The 18,550-nt window shown below is 43.3% G+C and overlaps 1 long non-coding RNA gene and 1 other non-coding gene across 2 annotated transcripts in view; one reads left to right on the top strand and one right to left on the bottom strand.

Moving 5' to 3' along the window:
• Positions 1–5,130: 5,130 nt before the first annotated feature.
• LOC125980778 (uncharacterized) overlaps positions 5,131–18,550 on the bottom strand; it is a 95,334-nt gene continuing 81,914 nt past the window's right edge. Inside the window, exon 4 of the transcript XR_011087991.1 lies at positions 5,131–5,375. This is a non-coding gene — a transcript (uncharacterized protein). The remainder of the gene's footprint in view (positions 5,376–18,550) is intronic.
• On the top strand, positions 15,994–17,130 carry LOC137840884 (uncharacterized). Its single transcript, XR_011088023.1, has 2 exons — positions 15,994–16,105; positions 16,243–17,130. It is a non-coding gene; the product is annotated as an uncharacterized lncRNA (long non-coding RNA).

Here is an 18,550-nt window from a genome sequence, read left to right as displayed (position 1 = left end):
CCCCTGTCGTTTGGCTGCCAGAGCTGCATGGGGTCATCCTTCTCCTCTTTTTCATTGATGCATCAGGGGTGTCTACATTTCTTTGGGTTGGTGCTTTCCTTTTGCGTGCAATCCGCTTTATCTATTAGCAAAACATTGGAAGACAATGATACATTCTAAAATAAAACTCGTGAAAAATAACTACAGTAAAATAAAATAAAACTAAGATGAAGCTACTTGAGATGTACAATTTCTTCAAAAGGTTAACAGAAAAGTGTTTAATTTCATTGTAGGAGCAGTGGCTTCCATGGGTAAGATGAAGCTATTTGATATGCACAATTTCTTCAAAAGGTTAACAGAAAAGTGTTTAATTTCATTGTAGTCGCAGTGGCTTCCATGGGTAAGACGAAGCTACCGTATTTTTCGGACTATAGGTCGCGTTTTTTTTTTCCCATAGTTTGGGTAGGGGGGCGACTTATACCGAGGAGCGACTTATATGTGAATTTTTTCATAAATTTTCAAAAATTCAAAAAAAAGTGAAACCACGATAAAAGAACCGCGATGTAGCAAGGAATTACTGTAATTTGAATTTCAAGTGACGTAAGCAGCGCGGCGCGACGGTTGTTTACATAAAGGACAAAGATTCCATCACGGGATGACAAAGATGACGAAGGGCCCCACGTACTACCGGCATCATTAGAGGCTTTGTTTGTAAGTGACACGGAGGACGAAGAGTTTGAAGGATTTAAGGATTTGGAGTGACACAGAAGGTTTGAAAAACTATTATGGCTTTTACGCACGCCCGGTCCTACTCTACGGAGCTCTCTTTCACCTCCGTGGATGGAAGTCGGGGGCCGGCGTTCGGCCGGGTGGCTGCCCGGGGATGGTGGATGGGGCTCGGACATGGCTTTTACGCACGCCCGGTCCTACTGTACGGAGCTCTCTTTCACCTCCGTGGATGGAAGTCAGGGCCGGCGCTCGGCCCGGTGGCTGTCCGGGGACGGTGGATGGGGCTTGGACATGGCTTTTACGCACGCCCGGTCCTATTCTATGGAGCTCTCTTCCACCTCCGTGGCTGGAAGTCCACACCGCCACACGCCTGGAAGTTTGTTTTATTAAATAAAGAGCCGTTTACCAAACCCACGTCTTTCCTTGTACTTTGGTAACGCTACAATATAGTTATATTCTAGATCTGTGGAATAACGACGATGCTGACGTCAGGGCGCACGCGTGGCGTTGTTGACAAAGGACGAGGAATTTCATCGATGGATTTAATGATTTGGAGTGACACAGATGGTTTGATAATATTGTTGCTCATATAATAGTTATTTGATATCTAATTTATATATCGTTATATGGGCCTGTGGAATATTTTGAAGTGCAGGCGCCGTCAGCCGCGCGTACCCGGCCGGCATTGTTGACATGAAGGACGATCGATGGATTTAATGATTTGGAGTGACACAGATGGTTTGATAACATTATTGCTTATATAATAGTTATTTGATATATAATTTATATATCATTATATGGGCGTGTGGAATAGTTTGATCCAACCGCCGTCAGCGGCGCGCACCCATTGTTGACATAGAGGACGATCGATGGATTTAATGAATTGGAGTGACACAGATGGTTTTATAAACGTTTTATGCAATAGTTATTTGAATAACTCTGAATGTTACGTCAGGCCCGTTCTCAGCTCTTTGTTTGTGTTTATGTCACGTTAGCATACCTATCGTTTAGACTGTTGTTGCTCGTTCATGTCTGTTATCAATGTTGGATTTTGTCGAATAAATTTCCCCCAAAATGCGATTTATACTCCGGAGCGACTTATATGGTTTTTTTTGCGTTATTGTGCATTTTATGGCTAATGCGACCTATATTCCGGAGCGACTTTTAGTCCGAAAAATACGGTATTTGATATGCTCAATTTCTTCAAAAAGGAAACAGAAAAGAGTTTAATTTCATTCTAGTAGCAGTGGCATCCATGGGTAAACATGTGTTATGGTTAGCAATAGCATGCTTTGTACTGAGAAAGCAAATGATAAACTTACCTCCACAGACGTTACAGTCGCTGGTATTAGATCGGGATTTTCAGATGTTGGCCCATTTCCACCGCCAAAATGCAGAGAGCATATATGTGTCTTTGGTGACATTATGTACTGTTAATCCCTGCCTTTTACAAGCTTCTACCCAGCGAAAGCATTTCTCTCGGTTCTTCCGCGGCTTTGGGAATGATATGAAGAAAACTCCCCTCATATGATCCCGGTCAGCATATCGCAAGTCGCTCCAGCAGACACCAAAGCAGCAGTGTTATGTTGCAACCATGATAGGTCCGTTAATGATATTTCTGATTAAAAAAACAGCGAGTTGGTCCTTTGCACTCCAGCTGTTCACTACCTGTGAGGCTCTTGTGTTTGTCTGAAAACGCTGCGCTACGGCGCATGCACAGTTCGCTGTTCTAAAAATAATAACTTTGGGGTAATTGTGACAAGCCCTATGGCATAACTGCTGCTGAAGGTTGTTTTTGCAAAATCAAGTGTTATTTGAAACCCAACACATTCATTGGTTGATAAAATAAATTATGTGGTCATATCTGGGCTCGAGATCTCACCTAGAAATGATGCAGCATCGCTGCATAGCTTTTGTCTTAATTAACATAAAAGAAAGTAAATATACAGTGGTTCCTTGCGCTTCACCTATTGTGGCTATGGTGCATCGTGTTTTTTTATGAAAACAGATATTGCGGATATACGTGGTGCATCACAGCTATTTGCGACATCACTTCACGCGGGTTTTGTCTTCCCATATGACTTTACAGCACACTATTGGTCGGTAGAAGAGACGAGACATATGGGAACATGTTGATCTCTATCTTGCCGCTGATTGGCTTAGAGTTGTAAGAGCAGTTCTAACCACGCTTTATCTCAGGTTCCCGCTACGTAGCCACTCTTCCACTTAATTTGCGTCAACAGAGTCAGCAGCGTCAACAGCATCTCTGGTTTGCACTTCGTTTTGTCACGAATGAGGCAGGACAACCAAATGCAACACGCTCATGGTCGGTCAGGGACAGGCAGAAGGTCGAGCCAAACAGAGTCCAGAGCAAATCATAAAACCAAGCTTTCGCAAAACAGCGAATAACAAACAGGCATCGCGCTACACAGCGGATCGGGCAAATGGGAATCAGGTGGCATTGTAGAACCAGGTGGCAGGCATACATGTATCAAGGGAGACAAACCACCCCAGACTGACGGGCTTGCGGGATTTAAATCCACGCCCTAATGAGCCAGTAACAAGGGCACAGGTTGCGGAGATGTGCAGCTCCGCATTGGAGCTGGTCTGCGGGGGCGCATCAGCCGGCCACCACGGCAAGACCAGAGCGGAGCCGTGACACAGTTACAATTTGTTGAATGTTTCTAAGACCGGCCACCGCAACGAGAGCAGAGCAGAGCTGTGATACAATTACAACTTGTTGAATGTTTCTAAGAGTCAGTTTAACTTTAAAATGTTTAGGAATACAATAAAGTGTTTAAAAATGAAATAAAGTGTCTAAAAATAAAATGATAAAAGTCTCTTGGATATTGTAAAATTATTGTTTCATTGCAGATTTTCACCTATCGCAGTTGGTCTTTGAATCAATTATCAGCAATAAACAAAGGATCACTGCACTTACCCACATACCGTATTGGCCCGAATATAAAACGACCCTGATTATAAGACGACCCCTTCTTTTTCAAGACAAGTTTGAAAAAATACTTTTTGAACAAATTTAATTTTTATACGGAAAATAATTACAGTACATCTGAAACTATATAAATATATTCGAGAGAAAAAGCATGTTATTTTGGCTATTCAAATCACGCAAAAACTGTCCATCACATCTTAATATCTGAACATTTAAATATGTAAACTAAAGTGCAATCACATTTGTAAATGAATGGCTTCTGGTTTTTCCATTTTCTGTTATCTCTTCTCTTACTTTCTTTTCTTTCTTACTGATATTTTTTATTTTTCTTCTTCGTGCTACCGTAATTTTAATTTTTCTTCTTCGTGACAGGGGTTCGTTTGGGCCTGGGTAGTTAAATTCAGCATTCACTTTAAAGATATCTGGCGTCAGCTAGCGTTGTGAATGGGTATAATGTCTAGACCCCGAATGTAAGACGACCCCCACTTTTTCAGTTTTATTTCAATGCAAAAAATACTGTCTTATATTCGGGCCAATATGGTAATACATAAACTGGGTTTTCAGTGCAATCTACCAGACTATCTTCACTCAACGTTGACCCTCATGGGGTTGCCCCTGTAAAATAAGCTAAAATAAATTAAGTCTGGCGCCCTTGGAAACGAGGGACTTCAAGCCTTGGAAAGCAACCTGAGGGCTGAGAGCAGAGGCCAGAGATTTTGGCAACCCTCTATCTTGAGATGTATAAACTTCATAAGAAAATGGTAAAGCTAGAGGAGGCCAGCGTCGGAGACAATTAAAAGTGATTGATCGGTGCAAGTGCCGCCTTTTCATGGGGACAGTGCCCGGGGTGCCTGCAAGATTGTGATTCCGACTCCAAATCCTTGGTTAAAGTCGAGACGGGACTAGATAAGCAGAACTGCTTCAACCCGCTTCCCTTTCCGACAAGTTGTGAAACAAAATGTAAAATGAAGTTGTAATAAAAGAGTGGTGAGCTTGCCAAAATAAACTAATCAATCAAATTAAGTGGACCAATAGTGCAGTTCTGAATGCGCAATACACGAACCACATAACCAGATCTTCAAATCAGATATCTGACAGATAAAAAAAAAAAAATCTGTGAATTATAAACATGCGGGTAGTGTAGTGCTATATGGCGGTATCTTTCACACAAACAAAATACAAGTCACATTTCTTTTTAAATTTTGTGAAATTTAAAAATTTTACTCACCTGGACTAAGGTTCAATTCCAGACGATACGAGCGGGACAAAAGGCCAGAGTTTTGAATAAAACAATCTACATAAAGAAGGTCATGCTCTTCTTCTTCACATCTGCCCTTGGCCTCATGTTTCATTGTATGCCTTTGTTCTACTTCAATCTCTCCTTTTTTCTGTTTGTTTCTCTTCTTCAGTTCTTCACTTTCCCACCTTTTCTGCTTCTTTTTCTTTATTTCTTTCTCCTCACGGTCGTCTTTATTGTCTCTGTTATTTTCTTGTTTCGTCACCCTCTCTTTGCTCTCTTGTATCTTCTCTGTTTTGTCATTTATCAAGTTTTTGCTACAGCAGGGACTTTCATCATCTGACAAACATCCAGTGCTTGTTTGTGTGAGGTGGCAGCTGTTAGTTGTGAGGCTGTCTTGAAGTGTGAATTGAGGAAAAAGCAGCTTCAAACAGGAGTCTAATTCTCTCAGTGCCATCTCAATATCCGGGGAACAGTCTGTAAAAGAAATAATTTTTTGTTAAAAATCACGACTTTTGATGGGAGCAGGGCTGGGTTGGGTGGATGGATGGATGGATGGATGGATGGATGGATGGATGGACGGACGGACGGACGGACGGACGGACGACAGATGGACGGATTGATGGACGGACGGATTGATGGACGGACGGACGGATGGATCATTCACATTTTTCTTTGACACAAAAACAGCACTTTTTCACCCTTGTAAAGCCACGTGGCTTTTTCAAAGTCAAAGTCAAAGTCAGCTTTATTGTCAATTTCTCCACATGCCAAAGACACACAAAGAAACCGAAATTTCGTTCCCCCCTATCCCACGGTGACAAGACATGGCTCACAACAGACAAACAAGTATAACAAAAGCGTGCTGAATAAATAATGAATAAATAACACAACAATAAATAAATAAATAAATAAGAGGAGCAGAAAAAAAAGGAGCAAGTGCGCGTACAGCAGACATTCCCGAAAATAGCGCAACAGTGCCGCACGCTACGCAGAAGGGGGTAGCAAGTTCAGGGCCCTAACAGCCTGGAGAAAGAAGCTGTTGGCAAGTCTGGTGGTGCGGGAGCGCAGGCTCCTGTACCTCTTCCCAGAGGGCAGAAGGTCAAACAAAGAGTAAGCCGGGTGACTCACATCTCTGGCAATCGAGGTTGCCTTGCGGGCGAGATGGGAGGTGTAAATGTCCTTCAGGGAGGGGAGCGAAGCACCAATAATCTTACCAGCCGTGTTCACTATGCGCTGCAGGGCCTTCAAGTTCTGTTCAGTGCAGATACCACCCCAGACAGCGATGCAACTGGTGAGGACGCTCTCAATGGTGCCACGGTAGAATGTAGACAGGACTGCCTGAGGAGCACATGCACGCCTGAGCTTCCGCAGGAAGTACAGGCGGCGCTGAGCTTTCTTTGCCAGTGACGAGGTGTTTGCGGACCAGGAGAGGTCCTCACTGATGTGCACCCCCAGGAACTTGGTGCAGCTCACCCTCTCCACCACAGCACGGTCGATGATCAGCGGCAGGTGTGTTGTGTGACCCTTCCGGAAGTCAACAATGATTTCCTTGGTCTTATTTACGTTCAGCAGGAGGTTGTTGTCCCTGCACCACGTGGTCAGAAGGTCAACTTCCGACCTGTACCGAGTCTCGTCGCCCTTCGTGATGAGACCCACCAGAGTCGTGTCGTCAGCAAACTTCACTATGCGGTTGTCGCTGTAGGTCGCAGTGCAGTCATGCGTCAGCAGGGTGAAGAGTAATGGACTGAGCACGCAGCCCTGGGGGGCCCCCGTGCTCAGCGTGATGCTGGCGGAGATTTTGTCGCCAACACGCACCACCTGAGGCCTCTGACAGAGGAAGTCCAGTATCCAGTTGCAGAGGGAGGTACTGAGGCCCAGCTCGTCGAGTTTGCAGATGAGTCGCTGCGGCACAATGGTGTTGAAGGCAGAGCTGAAGTCCACAAACAGCAACCTCACATATGAGTCCTTTCTCTCCAGATGGGTGAGGGCCGAGTGGAGGGCAGAGCAGATGGCATCCTCAGAGGACCGCTTGGCACGGTACGCTAACTGGAAAGGGTCAATGGTGGGGGGGAGAACGGACTTGATGTGCTCCATGACCAGCCGCTCAAAGCACTTCATGATGATGGGCGTCAGTGCCACAGGGCGGTAGTCATTGAAGCAGGACGGTGCAGGTTTCTTCGGCACAGGAACGATGGTGGCAGCCTTGAAACACGAGGGGACGATGGCCTGCTGCAGGGAAACGTTAAAGATGTCCGTGAAGACACCCGACAGCTCCCCAGCGCAGTCCTTCAGCGCTCGACCAGGGATGTTGTCAGGGCCCGCCGCCTTACGGGTGTCAATAGCGGCAAGCGCCCTCCTCACACCGTCGGCAGAGAGGCGCAGGGGCTGCTCGTGTGGGGGGGGGGGGGGTGGTCTTCAGCGGGCAAGTGCTGTTCTGGGCGTCGAAGCGAGCAAAGAAGCGGTTCAGATCGTTCAGCAGACGGACGTCGCCCTCACAGCTCCTCGGCGCGGGCTTGTAGTCCGTGATGGTCTGAATGCCCCGCCAAAGGCTACGTGCGTCCTTGCTGTCCTTGAAGTGGGTGGAGACCTTGCACGAGAACGCCTTCTTCGCTTCTTTGATGCCTCGGGACAGGTCGGCCCTCGCTGTCCTCAAGCCAGCCTCATCCCCCGCTCTGAAAGCCTTGTCCCTGGCCCTCAACAGTCTGAGGACAGCCCCCGTCAGCCACGGCTTCCAGTTCGCGCGAGTGACGACGGATTTCGAGCAAGTCACATCATTGATGCACTTCGTGATGTAAGAGGTAACAGAGTCAGTATACTCCTCTATGTCCGTCCAATCGTTGTAGGTGGCTGCCTGCTTAAACAAGTCCCAGTCAGTGGTGTCAAAGCAGTCACGAAGTGCATCGGAGGCACCCTCAGGCCACACTCGAACCTGCCTCCAAACCGGCCTGGATGCCTTTACCAATTGTCTGTATGCGGGCAAAAGCAAAACGGTGAGATGGTCAGAAAGCCCCAGATGGGGGTGGCTTTGAAAGCTCCCTTTTGCGCCGAGTAGACTAGGTCCAGGAAGCTGTCTCCACGTGTCGGAAAAGGAACATGCTGGTGAAGCCTCGGGAAAACAGACTTCAGGTTGGCATGATTGAAGTCTCCAGCGAAGATGGTGAAACCGTCAGGGTGCGCTGTTTGCTGTTCACTGACAGCCTGGTACAGTTCACCAAGCGCCGCGATCCTGTCTCCTTCGATGTTGGAAGGCGGGATGTATACCGCGACTAGCAGAATCGCGGTAAATTCCCTCGGCAGATAAAAAGGACGGCACTTAATGATCACAAACTCCACAAGCGGCGAGCAGTGCTTACATACAGTGCTTGGCTTCATTCGTATATTTTTTACTATCGTATTTTCCGCACCATGAGGTGCACCTAAAAGCCTTTAATTTTAATTTAATTTTCCTTTTGATAACGTGTGCCTTTTGTGTCAATTGAATTCCAAAATCTGTAAAATTGTTTTATGTAGCTTCCGTAAAATACAGGCATGCAGACCCGATGAAGCAATCTGAGGACATTCAACAATCAGAAGACTGTACGTAACATGAAGAGTACGTACGTACCTCTGCCGCTATTGATAAATAAATACTATCGTTTGTGCAAATCTTTAAAGTTCTTTTGTGTGGCTTCTGACACACAGAGACGTAATATACAGGCGTAATATGTAGAATGAACCAATCAGAGGACATTATGTTTTACGTAGATCAGGGCAAAAAACAAATCAGAGGACTGTACGTAACTCGTAGAGTACATACGTACCTCCGCCGCCATTAATAAATACTATAGTTTGTGCAAATCTGTAAAGTTGATTTGTGTGACTTCCGCCAAACAAAGACGTAATATACTGGCATCATCGGTAATTATGTTTTACATAGGTCAGGGCAGTAAACAAATCAGAGGACGGGACGTAACACGTAGAGTACCTCCACCGCCATTGATAAATAAATACCGTTTGTGCAAAGAAAACAACATTAGGATCCTCTAAAATGGCATAGCCAAAGAGACATGCTCACGAGGCACAAATTAGAGCGTTCTTTAAAGCCAGGATCATTGCAGAAAGGTAACGTGAAGGAACTTGGCATGTTATGGTGCGGAAAATACAGTTTTCAATTTAAACAATGTTTTAAAAGAAATAATAGACCTACATATTTTCAAGTCATTTTCATAACTGTTGTACAAATGTATATCTTTAACAGAAACCCATCTTTGCTTTATCTAATGGCCTTGTCAGACTACACGGCATTTTTGTCGTTCACGATGGTCGTGCTATCAGACGACAGGATAATAGGGTGTAACGGTTCACTATACATACAGTTCAGTTCAAATTTCGGTTCTTAAGTGACGATTCGGTTCAAACGTTAGTTTAATTTAAACATTAAAAACATAAAAAACAGATTTTTCATTGTTGAAAACCTCCAGAAAAAAATTCTTGATTTTATTGCAATATTAAGAACGTTTCCCCAATAATAAGATACTTCTAACTAACCTCAATTAACCAAGGACACTAAAATAAACATTGTTGATTTTTCTTTTTGCGTGTAGAGAGCTTGGGCTTTCCGCCTTGCATCAACCATTACTAATTACCTGTGTCCAACTTCTTTAACGCGTGTTCGTTTTTCAACAGGCCGAAGGGTATGGTATGCTAACGTTACATAGACACATAAACAAGGAACTGAGAACGTGGCTGACGCAACATATTAAGAGTTACTCAAATAACTATAACATGCTAACAAGTTTATCAAATCATCCATGTCAATCCAAATCATTAAATCCATTGAAATCTTCATCCTTTGTGTCACTTATAAACAACTCCGCTGACTCTGAAAGTAGATGCGGTGCTTCCTCTTCTATGTCGCTGATGTCAGACTCATCGTCAGTTGCAGTTACAATTATTCCACAGGCCTAGAGCGCCCTCATGCGGTTTAGTGTGAAAATATTAAAAGTGCTGTACTAGTAAGTAATGTGTTAATGATCAAGTAATAATGTGTTAAAAGTATAACATAACTCGCTCCTTAGTATAAGTCGCAGCCCCGGCCAAACTATGGCAAAAGCTGTGACTTATTGTCCAGAAAAGACGGTAATTTTCTGTGTCTTGCAGCAGAGTTATGTCACACTACAAGTCAGTCACCAACCGGACCCCATCCAATTATTGCATGCTTCCGACAACATTCAGTCCATCGGCGCAGGCCTGTCAAGGAGGCGAGACAAGCAGCTAACAGTCATGTCAACTGAGACATTACTTGTATGTGCGTTTTTCTTCACTCAAAAGGCAGAGAGACATAACATAGAAAGAGTATTTGTGTTATATGTATTTCCCCAAAATTCAATACAGTAGTGGAAATGAGAGCAAGTTATAAGTAATATACTATTTATTGTTGAGAATATCCTTAGTTTCACAAAGAATAGCTGGGAGTTTAAACATGTTTGTCCAGACATTTTCTACATGTATTCCAACAGAGTTTGGGGTCAATGATCATACCAAGAAATTTGGTATTAAATACTACACTGTGTGCTGAACTTTTTGGCAAACTGTATTTTTAAAGATTAGTTTTGTTTTTGAACAGTGCTCTCGGTCAACCAAAATGTAAATGGAAGTAATCCCCAAATTAGAATATTTAAGAGTAAAGTGGCATTCTGTTTTTCTTGGGAAAATGTCTGTGTGCACAATTATTAGGTAACTATTACTTTGCAAAATTATTATGCAATTAAAGTAAAAATGAAAATCTTCCCATCTCGCTTTCATTTTTTACTGTGAGAGTAATAAACAAACAACTCAAAATTTACAATTTAACTTTCAAAAAAAATCTGTGACCAATATAGCCACTCTTCTTTTAATAACAGCTGTACGACTTCAATCTATGGGGTCTGTTAGGGTTTTCAGGTTAGTTTGATCCTATGATTATGTTGGAATGTAGACTGTAATGATTAAATCAATCACGTCTGGCCCTCACAATGTAATAATTAAATCAATCACGTCTGGCCCTCACAATGCAGAGTCTGTTTCCCACAATAGTGTAAAACACCCCCTGCTCTGATCTTATCAGAGGCCGGGGGTTCACCAAACCTGTCCACTCCCACCCCCACTCTGTTCCTCCTAATAAATATGCCCTTGCAGGGAGGAGACTTTTAGACTTCATTCGATAATCGCTGTTCAGACAGCGACGAATGGACTCTCCACCTGCAGGTGTCTAAAAGAACTTGCTTGTCTTCTGTTTGGTTCTTGCAAAATAAGTTGGAGTGAGCAAATCTCTAACATTTTGGTGCCGAAACCCGGGATCCTCATACCCACCATCTGACCGGCGAAGGAGGACGTGCTGCATTGTCGACAAGCCAGCGTCCATTTGGAGGACCTGGAAAAGAAAGTCCTGGGAAGAGAATTCTTCGCTGGGCCAGCATCTTAGGTCTGCCTTCGTCTGACAGAGGTGGATTGACGGGATCCGGCGGTGCAACGAACCAGGGGACAAGTAAGTTAAAGCGCTAAAGATACGGCTTTGGTTTGTCCGGGCTATGAGATACGGCTTTGGTTTGTCCGAGCTATGAGATACGGCTTTGGTTTGTCCGAGCTATGAGATTCGGCTTTGGTTTATCCGAGCTATGAGATACGGCTTTGGTTTGTCCGAGCCATGAGGCCTAAAAAAGCGCTGGAGTTAGTGTGATTGAGTGTGTGACTGGTAGGATAAATTGACTAAGAAGCAGTTCTAGCGTTGATCCATGGCAAAAAAACAGGCTAGTAATTTGTTGAAAGGTCAATTTAAACCTGCATTGAGGATCCTCAAAGAAATAAATAAGTAATAATAGTAATAATAATAATAATAATAATAATATTTTTGAGACAGAGATTGTAAAACCTAAAACTACTAGAATTAAGATGGGAAATAAAAACGGTAAATCTCTACCTCTTGACGGAGATGAGAAGTACATGGCGAGTAGATTTCTTAATTGTATGCAATACATGCCAAAGTGGAAGAAAAAGTATGGTGTAGAAGGGAAGTTGAAAGTTGAAGTGTGGAAGATAGTGGTTGAAGTTTTGGAGGACAGTGTGGCTAGGAAGATAGGACCGAAAAAGAAAAGAAAAGAGAGTGAATTGGATTGTGCTAAAATGTGGTTGAAAGCTTCACAAGAAAGAAGAGAACAAATCCAAAAGACAAAAGATAGAAAGTTGAAAAGTGATGAGGCCGCCATTCAATTGAGATTTGAAAAAGAATTCAGGGTGCATAGTGGCATCCCATTCAATGATACAGCTGAGAGTGCTTATCAACAACAGCTTAAAAATGCGCTCCTCACTAATTTCCGCCCTGAAATAGGCAACTGGGTGAGGAAACATTTGGTGGAAGTGGATGTTGCAAGTGTGACAACAACTATGCAATGGGCCAGACATGCTGAAAAAGTGATCAAAAAAGGCAAAAGTTCTGATGTATTTCATCTAGATAATGATGATGATGAACTAGATGAAGATACAACAGTCTTCTTCCAAGGGTCCCAGCAGGTTAGAGGGAGAGGTAGAGGCCAACAAGGTCGCAGGCCGCCATATAATTCAAAACCCCCACGAGATTCTGACAACTGTTGGAACTGTGGGAGACGGGGACACTTCGCACGAGAGTGTCGTTTTGCAAAACAATGTCAATCAAAGGGTGGAGGAAGGAAAAGAGGAAAAGCCTCATTTTTAGCATGACAAGCTTCCTCCTCTTTGACCGCTTATGCTCATACAGAGAAAGAAAGAATAGATGCCCATATGACAGCAAAACATGTCATTGTCAGATTATTAGAATTTTTTTTTTTAGATTATTAGAAGTCCTGTCCATCCAAGAAGTATGACAATGCTGTTTGTATGCCCAAATTACAAATGACTAGAGCTCAAATTGTGTTACACTGAAGTTAAAATATGCAAATCAAGTGGTAAAGAAATGCAACTTGCTTCTAGAAGATAAATAAATAAAATTAGAATGTGCTGTCCTCGTGTGCATGGGAGGGACCAGCTCATGATCGACCACAGGAAATGGCCAGCCTGTGACGAATCATTGTGGCTGAGACCTACCTTTTGCATGCGAGAGCTGTGCATGTGTGTGCGTATATGTTAAAATGATGAACATTGGCTAAAGTTTTAGTATAAAAAAAATTTGCTAGACTGTGGTCTATCCAATTTGCACCGCAGAACAGAAATGATTTTGAAAGATAAAAATGAGAGGAAAAAGAGAGAAATCTGTTTGCGAGCAGAAACTAATCCACATTAGTGCATGTAAAGTGTCGAGCCCACATGAGAAATTCGAAGAAAAAAAAAAAAAAAAAAAAAAAAAAACGACAGAACATGCTTTCAAGAATTGGGAGAAGCTAAATTGTGAATTTAAGATTTTGCAATGCTACATTTAATAGGAATAATTGATTGGTTGTGTTATAAGATTATGCAAAATTCTAAATGCAAGCTAAATCTGAGAGATTGAGTTCTTCAAATTTAAAAACAAAGAAAAAAATTCAGATTAATTTGCCAGTTGTTTGGTTTAGTTAAGTCTTTTTTGAATTGGTGGATTGTTCTACCAGGAAACCTAAGTTGAAAATGATATATGAATGTTGTGTGGTGAGCTTGGATGAATTGGGACCAATGTGATAGAAAGACTCCTTTTTGGAGACTGCGTGTGAGATGCAAATGAACATTGATGAATGATAGCCTGAATGAAAAGAAATTACAGGTTGAATGGTTGAAGTTGTTGGCGACTACTATGGAAAATTAGTAGAGCGACTTTGATGAAAGAACGATTTTGAGCAGGTTGAATGTTAGAAAGAAACACGTAGCTTTTGGATTGATAATTAACTAAAAAAAAAAAAAAAAAAAAAAAACTGGAGAACCAGTAACACATGTAGAAGATGTGTGAACTGAGAAATTGAGAAGCGTTTTGGAAAGAAAGTCAAATTAAATGATGATGGAATCGTATGTAGTAAAGAACGCATTCTCCCAAAAAGTTTGTCAAGGTGTGAGGCATGGGCGTTGCCAAGCCTCAAAAGGGGGGGAGTGAGTAGGACAGATAGTGGAAGATAGTAATAATACAACACTTTATGACAATGAATTTTCGAATACATTTGGTGTTATATTGTGGTAAATTTTTTGTTCTGGTGTAGATAGTTTAGCAACACGAGAGATTTAGAGGTTCAAAAGAAAGACAGTTAAAAGAAAACATTTTTGATTTGGACAATTGCAGGCTAACAGGAACATGAGAAAGATAAGAACTACGAGGGGAGATCCAATTTCATTGGGGAGATTGAAAATTCACAGCACCATACTCTAAGTCACATTTTTGAGCAAGCATGGCAATAACATGTGATAGGTCAAGACATACAGATCAGGGCTTGATGTGGAAAGCAGACCTCGATGAGTTGATTTTCAATAATGATACTGAAGACAACATACTGTCCGATTAAATTGGAACTATAGATAAAATGTAGCTCAAAAATAGGATGAGTTGCAGGATTTACGATATAAAAACGAGACCGCTGTTATTAGGAGAATTTGAAGTTTGGTAAATAAATGTTACCAGCAAATTGATGGAAGCAGCTACATTTGGAAATAGTCTTACAAGTTTTTATGTCCCAGCCTGTCATTCTCAGCGTCAGAGTCCCTGAAACCCAATCCGAGTCTCCGCCTGCAGCCGTGAACAACCACAAAATGGTGCCTGGCTCTGAAGCACCTTTGACCTTTGGCGAAGGACAAGAAAAGACTGCTGTTGTGCTTGGAGGAGGACAAGTACAGTCCGGAGGACAGACAACATCCTCGGGGACGAGAAAAGACAGTGAAAAGCGGAGGAACTCACCATGATGAAAATTGACTCATTTGAACAATGGACTCATTCAAGAGTGATGGATGGGGTCGCTCTGAAGCAACAACAAAAGAACACCAACTCGATAGGGTGAAGTGCGGCAAAAAGATATGGACTTGGAGTGTCTGACAACCAAATCGCACTCCTTGCTACGGCGTTCCCAAATTTGGTGAAGCTTGGTTCAAAGTGGAAGGGAGGTTCATTGTGCACTGAGTTTGACAGAACTGAGGAGATTTGATAAATAAATAAATAAAAATTTGAAAAATACGTAGGGCTACAGATTATAATCAGAGATTGAACGGATTTGGATAAAACAAATAGACTAAAACGGTAGGAAACAAGAGCAAGATCTTATATTTTGGCTCATCAAGCTTAAGACGTAGAGGTCGAGTTATATAAATTTTAGAACAGGACATTTGGCAGTCAGGAGGAAGCTAGGTTGCTCAATGTACCTACTCAATACAATAGTAAGGTTTTTTATACCACAGTGGAGGTTGGATGGTCAGAAAGTTAGGTACGTTCAATTTTTGACATTCACACAGTCATGCATAGGAGTCACAAGGCGACAGTTAACAAGACAATGACTGCAATAGGGGCCACCTACGACTGCACCGACATGAAAAAGTAGAAGTGAGAGAGCAGAGTATGGGATTATATGCTAAAACGTCTGCTATACATTTACCAATAGGAGATTCTATCAAGAGAAGCTACATGAGAGATGGATTAGAATCTCTTTGTCTGCGTGGGTGCGTGTGTGTGTGTGTGTGTGTGTGTGTGTGTGTGTGTGTGTGTGTGTGTGTGTGTGTGTGTGTGTGTGTGTGTGTTCACACCCTGTGTGGGTGCGAGCGTGTGAGGACAAAGAAGGCATGGATAAGACAATCTCTTTTAAACCAGGAGGCAATAAATGGGAACGCCCCTGTCATAAATAGTTTTTGGTTAAAGGGAATCATTAGGAAGTGTTCAAACTCTTCCCGCAAACATTCCTATTTGCCAGTTAAATGGGCACTACAATTGACTACGACAGTTGCAAACAACAGATGAAGAGCAGTCCTTGGCAGATTATATGATCAGGACGCTCAAACTGTGTCAAAGACAAATTTACTGCCGCTTGATCTTTCCTCCTCACAGGTCGACAACCCCATAAATCCAGTAGACTGGGTCTACATCGAGGTCATCAAAGGAAGGAACTGGGCCAGCCACGACGGGAGGGACCATTCCAAGTCTTGCTGACTACACATGTTGCACCCAAGGTTGCAGGACCCACAAATGCATTAACGACGACTGCTCTCCAGGAGGAAACTGGATGGGAGCTTTGGACATCACCGCTGTGTGCCAGGATGAGAGAGCCGTTTTCAAGGTGTAAGGGCTCTACTACCAACATGGCTGCACCATCGGACGGGACCTACTTCAGCCAGAAGTTCAGAGGCACTGCCCCACCTGCATCCTATGAGTGCACGTGCCTGTTCAGTACGGATCATGGTTTTGTGGTCACAGGAGTTGTCCGATGCTGCCTGCCAACTGGACAAGAGTGTGTGCGCCGGTGTGTGTGACTGACCTCACCTACAGACTAGAACATCATCAGCTGACGAAAACACGGGCACATATACAACTTCTTAGACGTGACAGTTGTGATAATGATAATGAGACGTGGATTGCGTAGATGCTGTTCTGTTGAGCATGTTTTACAGAAACTTGATGATTTGACCATCGAAAATGCTTCGCAAGTGATGGATACAATGATGTACTGTTTCTGTGTTTTTCTTTTTATTTTTTGTTATTCATAGCATTCTGGCCGCCTGTGGCAACGGGGCCGTGTAAGAATTTTCCTGCTAATAACATCTGGCCAGCAGGTTTTTCGCTTACACAATAAGTTTGATCTGTGGTGTTGAGGTAATGCCTCATCTTCACTGGAAAGTGTTGCTATCATTGTTTGTTGTTTTTATTTTTACCATTCTACTTTCTTCATTATACGTATATATGTGTTTTTTTTTTTCTCTTGCTTATCATTGTTGTTTGGGGTGGCATAATCATATGATAAATCAGGAGGGAGATGTTAGGGTTTTCAGGTTAGTTTGATCCTATGATTATGTTGGAATGTAGACTGTAATGATTAAATCAATCACGTCTGGCCCTCACAATGTAATAATTAAATCAATCACGTCTGGCCCTCACAATGCAGAGTCTGTTTCCCACAATAGTGTAAAACACCCCCTGCTCTGATCTTATCAGAGGCCGGGGGTTCACCAAACCTGTCCACTCCCACCCCCACTCTGTTCCTCCTAATAAATATGCCCTTGCAGGGAGGAGACTTTTAGACTTCATTCGATAATCGCTGTTCAGACAGCGACGAATGGACTCTCCACCTGCAGGTGTCTAAAAGAACTTGCTTGTCTTCTGTTTGGTTCTTGCAAAATAAGTTGGAGTGAGCAAATCTCTAACAGGGTCTGTCAGCGGTTGATTAACTTTTTGTGCAGCAAAACCAGCTCAGTGGCCTAGTAGTAGAATGTCCGCCCTGAGACTGGAAGGTTGTGGGTTCAAACCCTAGCCGGGTCATACCAAAGACTATAAAAATGGGACCCATTGCCTCCCTGCTTGGCACTCAGCATTAAGGGTTGGAATTGGGGGGTTAGATCACCAAATGATTCCCCAGCGCGGCACCGCTGCTGCTCACTGCTCCCCTCTCCACCAGGGGATGGATCAAAATCACATGGGGATGGGTTAAATGCAGAGGACAAATTTCACCACACCCAGATGTGTGTGTGACGATGATCATTGGGACTTGGGACTTTTAACAACCACAGCCTCCCAGACATTGTTCATAGAGGTGTACTGTTTTCCTTCAGCACAAAATCTTCCATTCAGGAAGGGGCTACAAGTTCTCAATAGAGTTTAGGTCAGGTGAAAAAGGGGGCCACTTCTTTATTCTATCATCTTAAAGGCCTTTACCGGCAAGCCACACAGTGGAGAACTTTGATGTATGCGATGGAGTATTGTCCTGCATAATATTTATGGTCTTGAAAGATGCACTTTTACCTGTACCACTTCTTGAAGAAAAGTGTCTTCTAAAAACTGTCAGCAGGCTAATTGTATCCTTTCATACATCCATTCATTATCTGTATCGCTTGTCCCCGGGGCAGCCTGCCTATCCCAGCAGTCATCAGGCAGTAGGCGGGGGGAACACCCTGAATTGGTTGCCAGCCAATCGCATCGCCCACAGAGACGAACAACCGCATGCTTGGTAGGCCGATTGAGCACTCCAAATCGTCCCTAGGCATGAACGCGAGTGCGAATGGTTGTTCGTCTCTGTGTGCCCTGCGATTGGCTGGTAACCAGTTCAAGGTGTCCCCCGCCTACTGCCCGATGACGGCTGGGATCGGCTCCAGCGCGCCCGCAACCCCCGTGGGGACTAAGCAGTACAGAAAATGGATGGATGGAAATAAATAAACAATAAACAGTTATAATAAATAAATAATAAACAGTGTCACGACCGTTAGCATGCTCCCAACCCCTACGACGAGTTAAAAAGTCTCACGGCATAGGGAAGGAATGAACCCTTCAGCCTCTCCGAGGAGCAAGACGGTGTCAGCAGCCTGTCACTGAATCTGCTCATTCGCCCAGCAACGGTGCTGTACAGTGGGTGTTCGGGGTTGTATTAGATGTCCTGCAGCCAAGCCAAGAACCGCTGATCTGCCACAGATGCCAGATCAGATAGCTCCGTGCCCACAACAGAAGCCGCCCTCCTCACTAGTTCTAATCACTAGTCCAGGTAGGAGATGTTGGGCTCATCAACATTTTACACAAA

This window comes from Syngnathus scovelli, chromosome 1, assembly GCF_024217435.2.
Source record: "Syngnathus scovelli strain Florida chromosome 1, RoL_Ssco_1.2, whole genome shotgun sequence".
In the NCBI taxonomy this organism is placed as follows: domain Eukaryota; kingdom Metazoa; phylum Chordata; class Actinopteri; order Syngnathiformes; family Syngnathidae; genus Syngnathus; species Syngnathus scovelli.
This window is presented reverse-complemented; position numbering and strand designations above follow the sequence as displayed.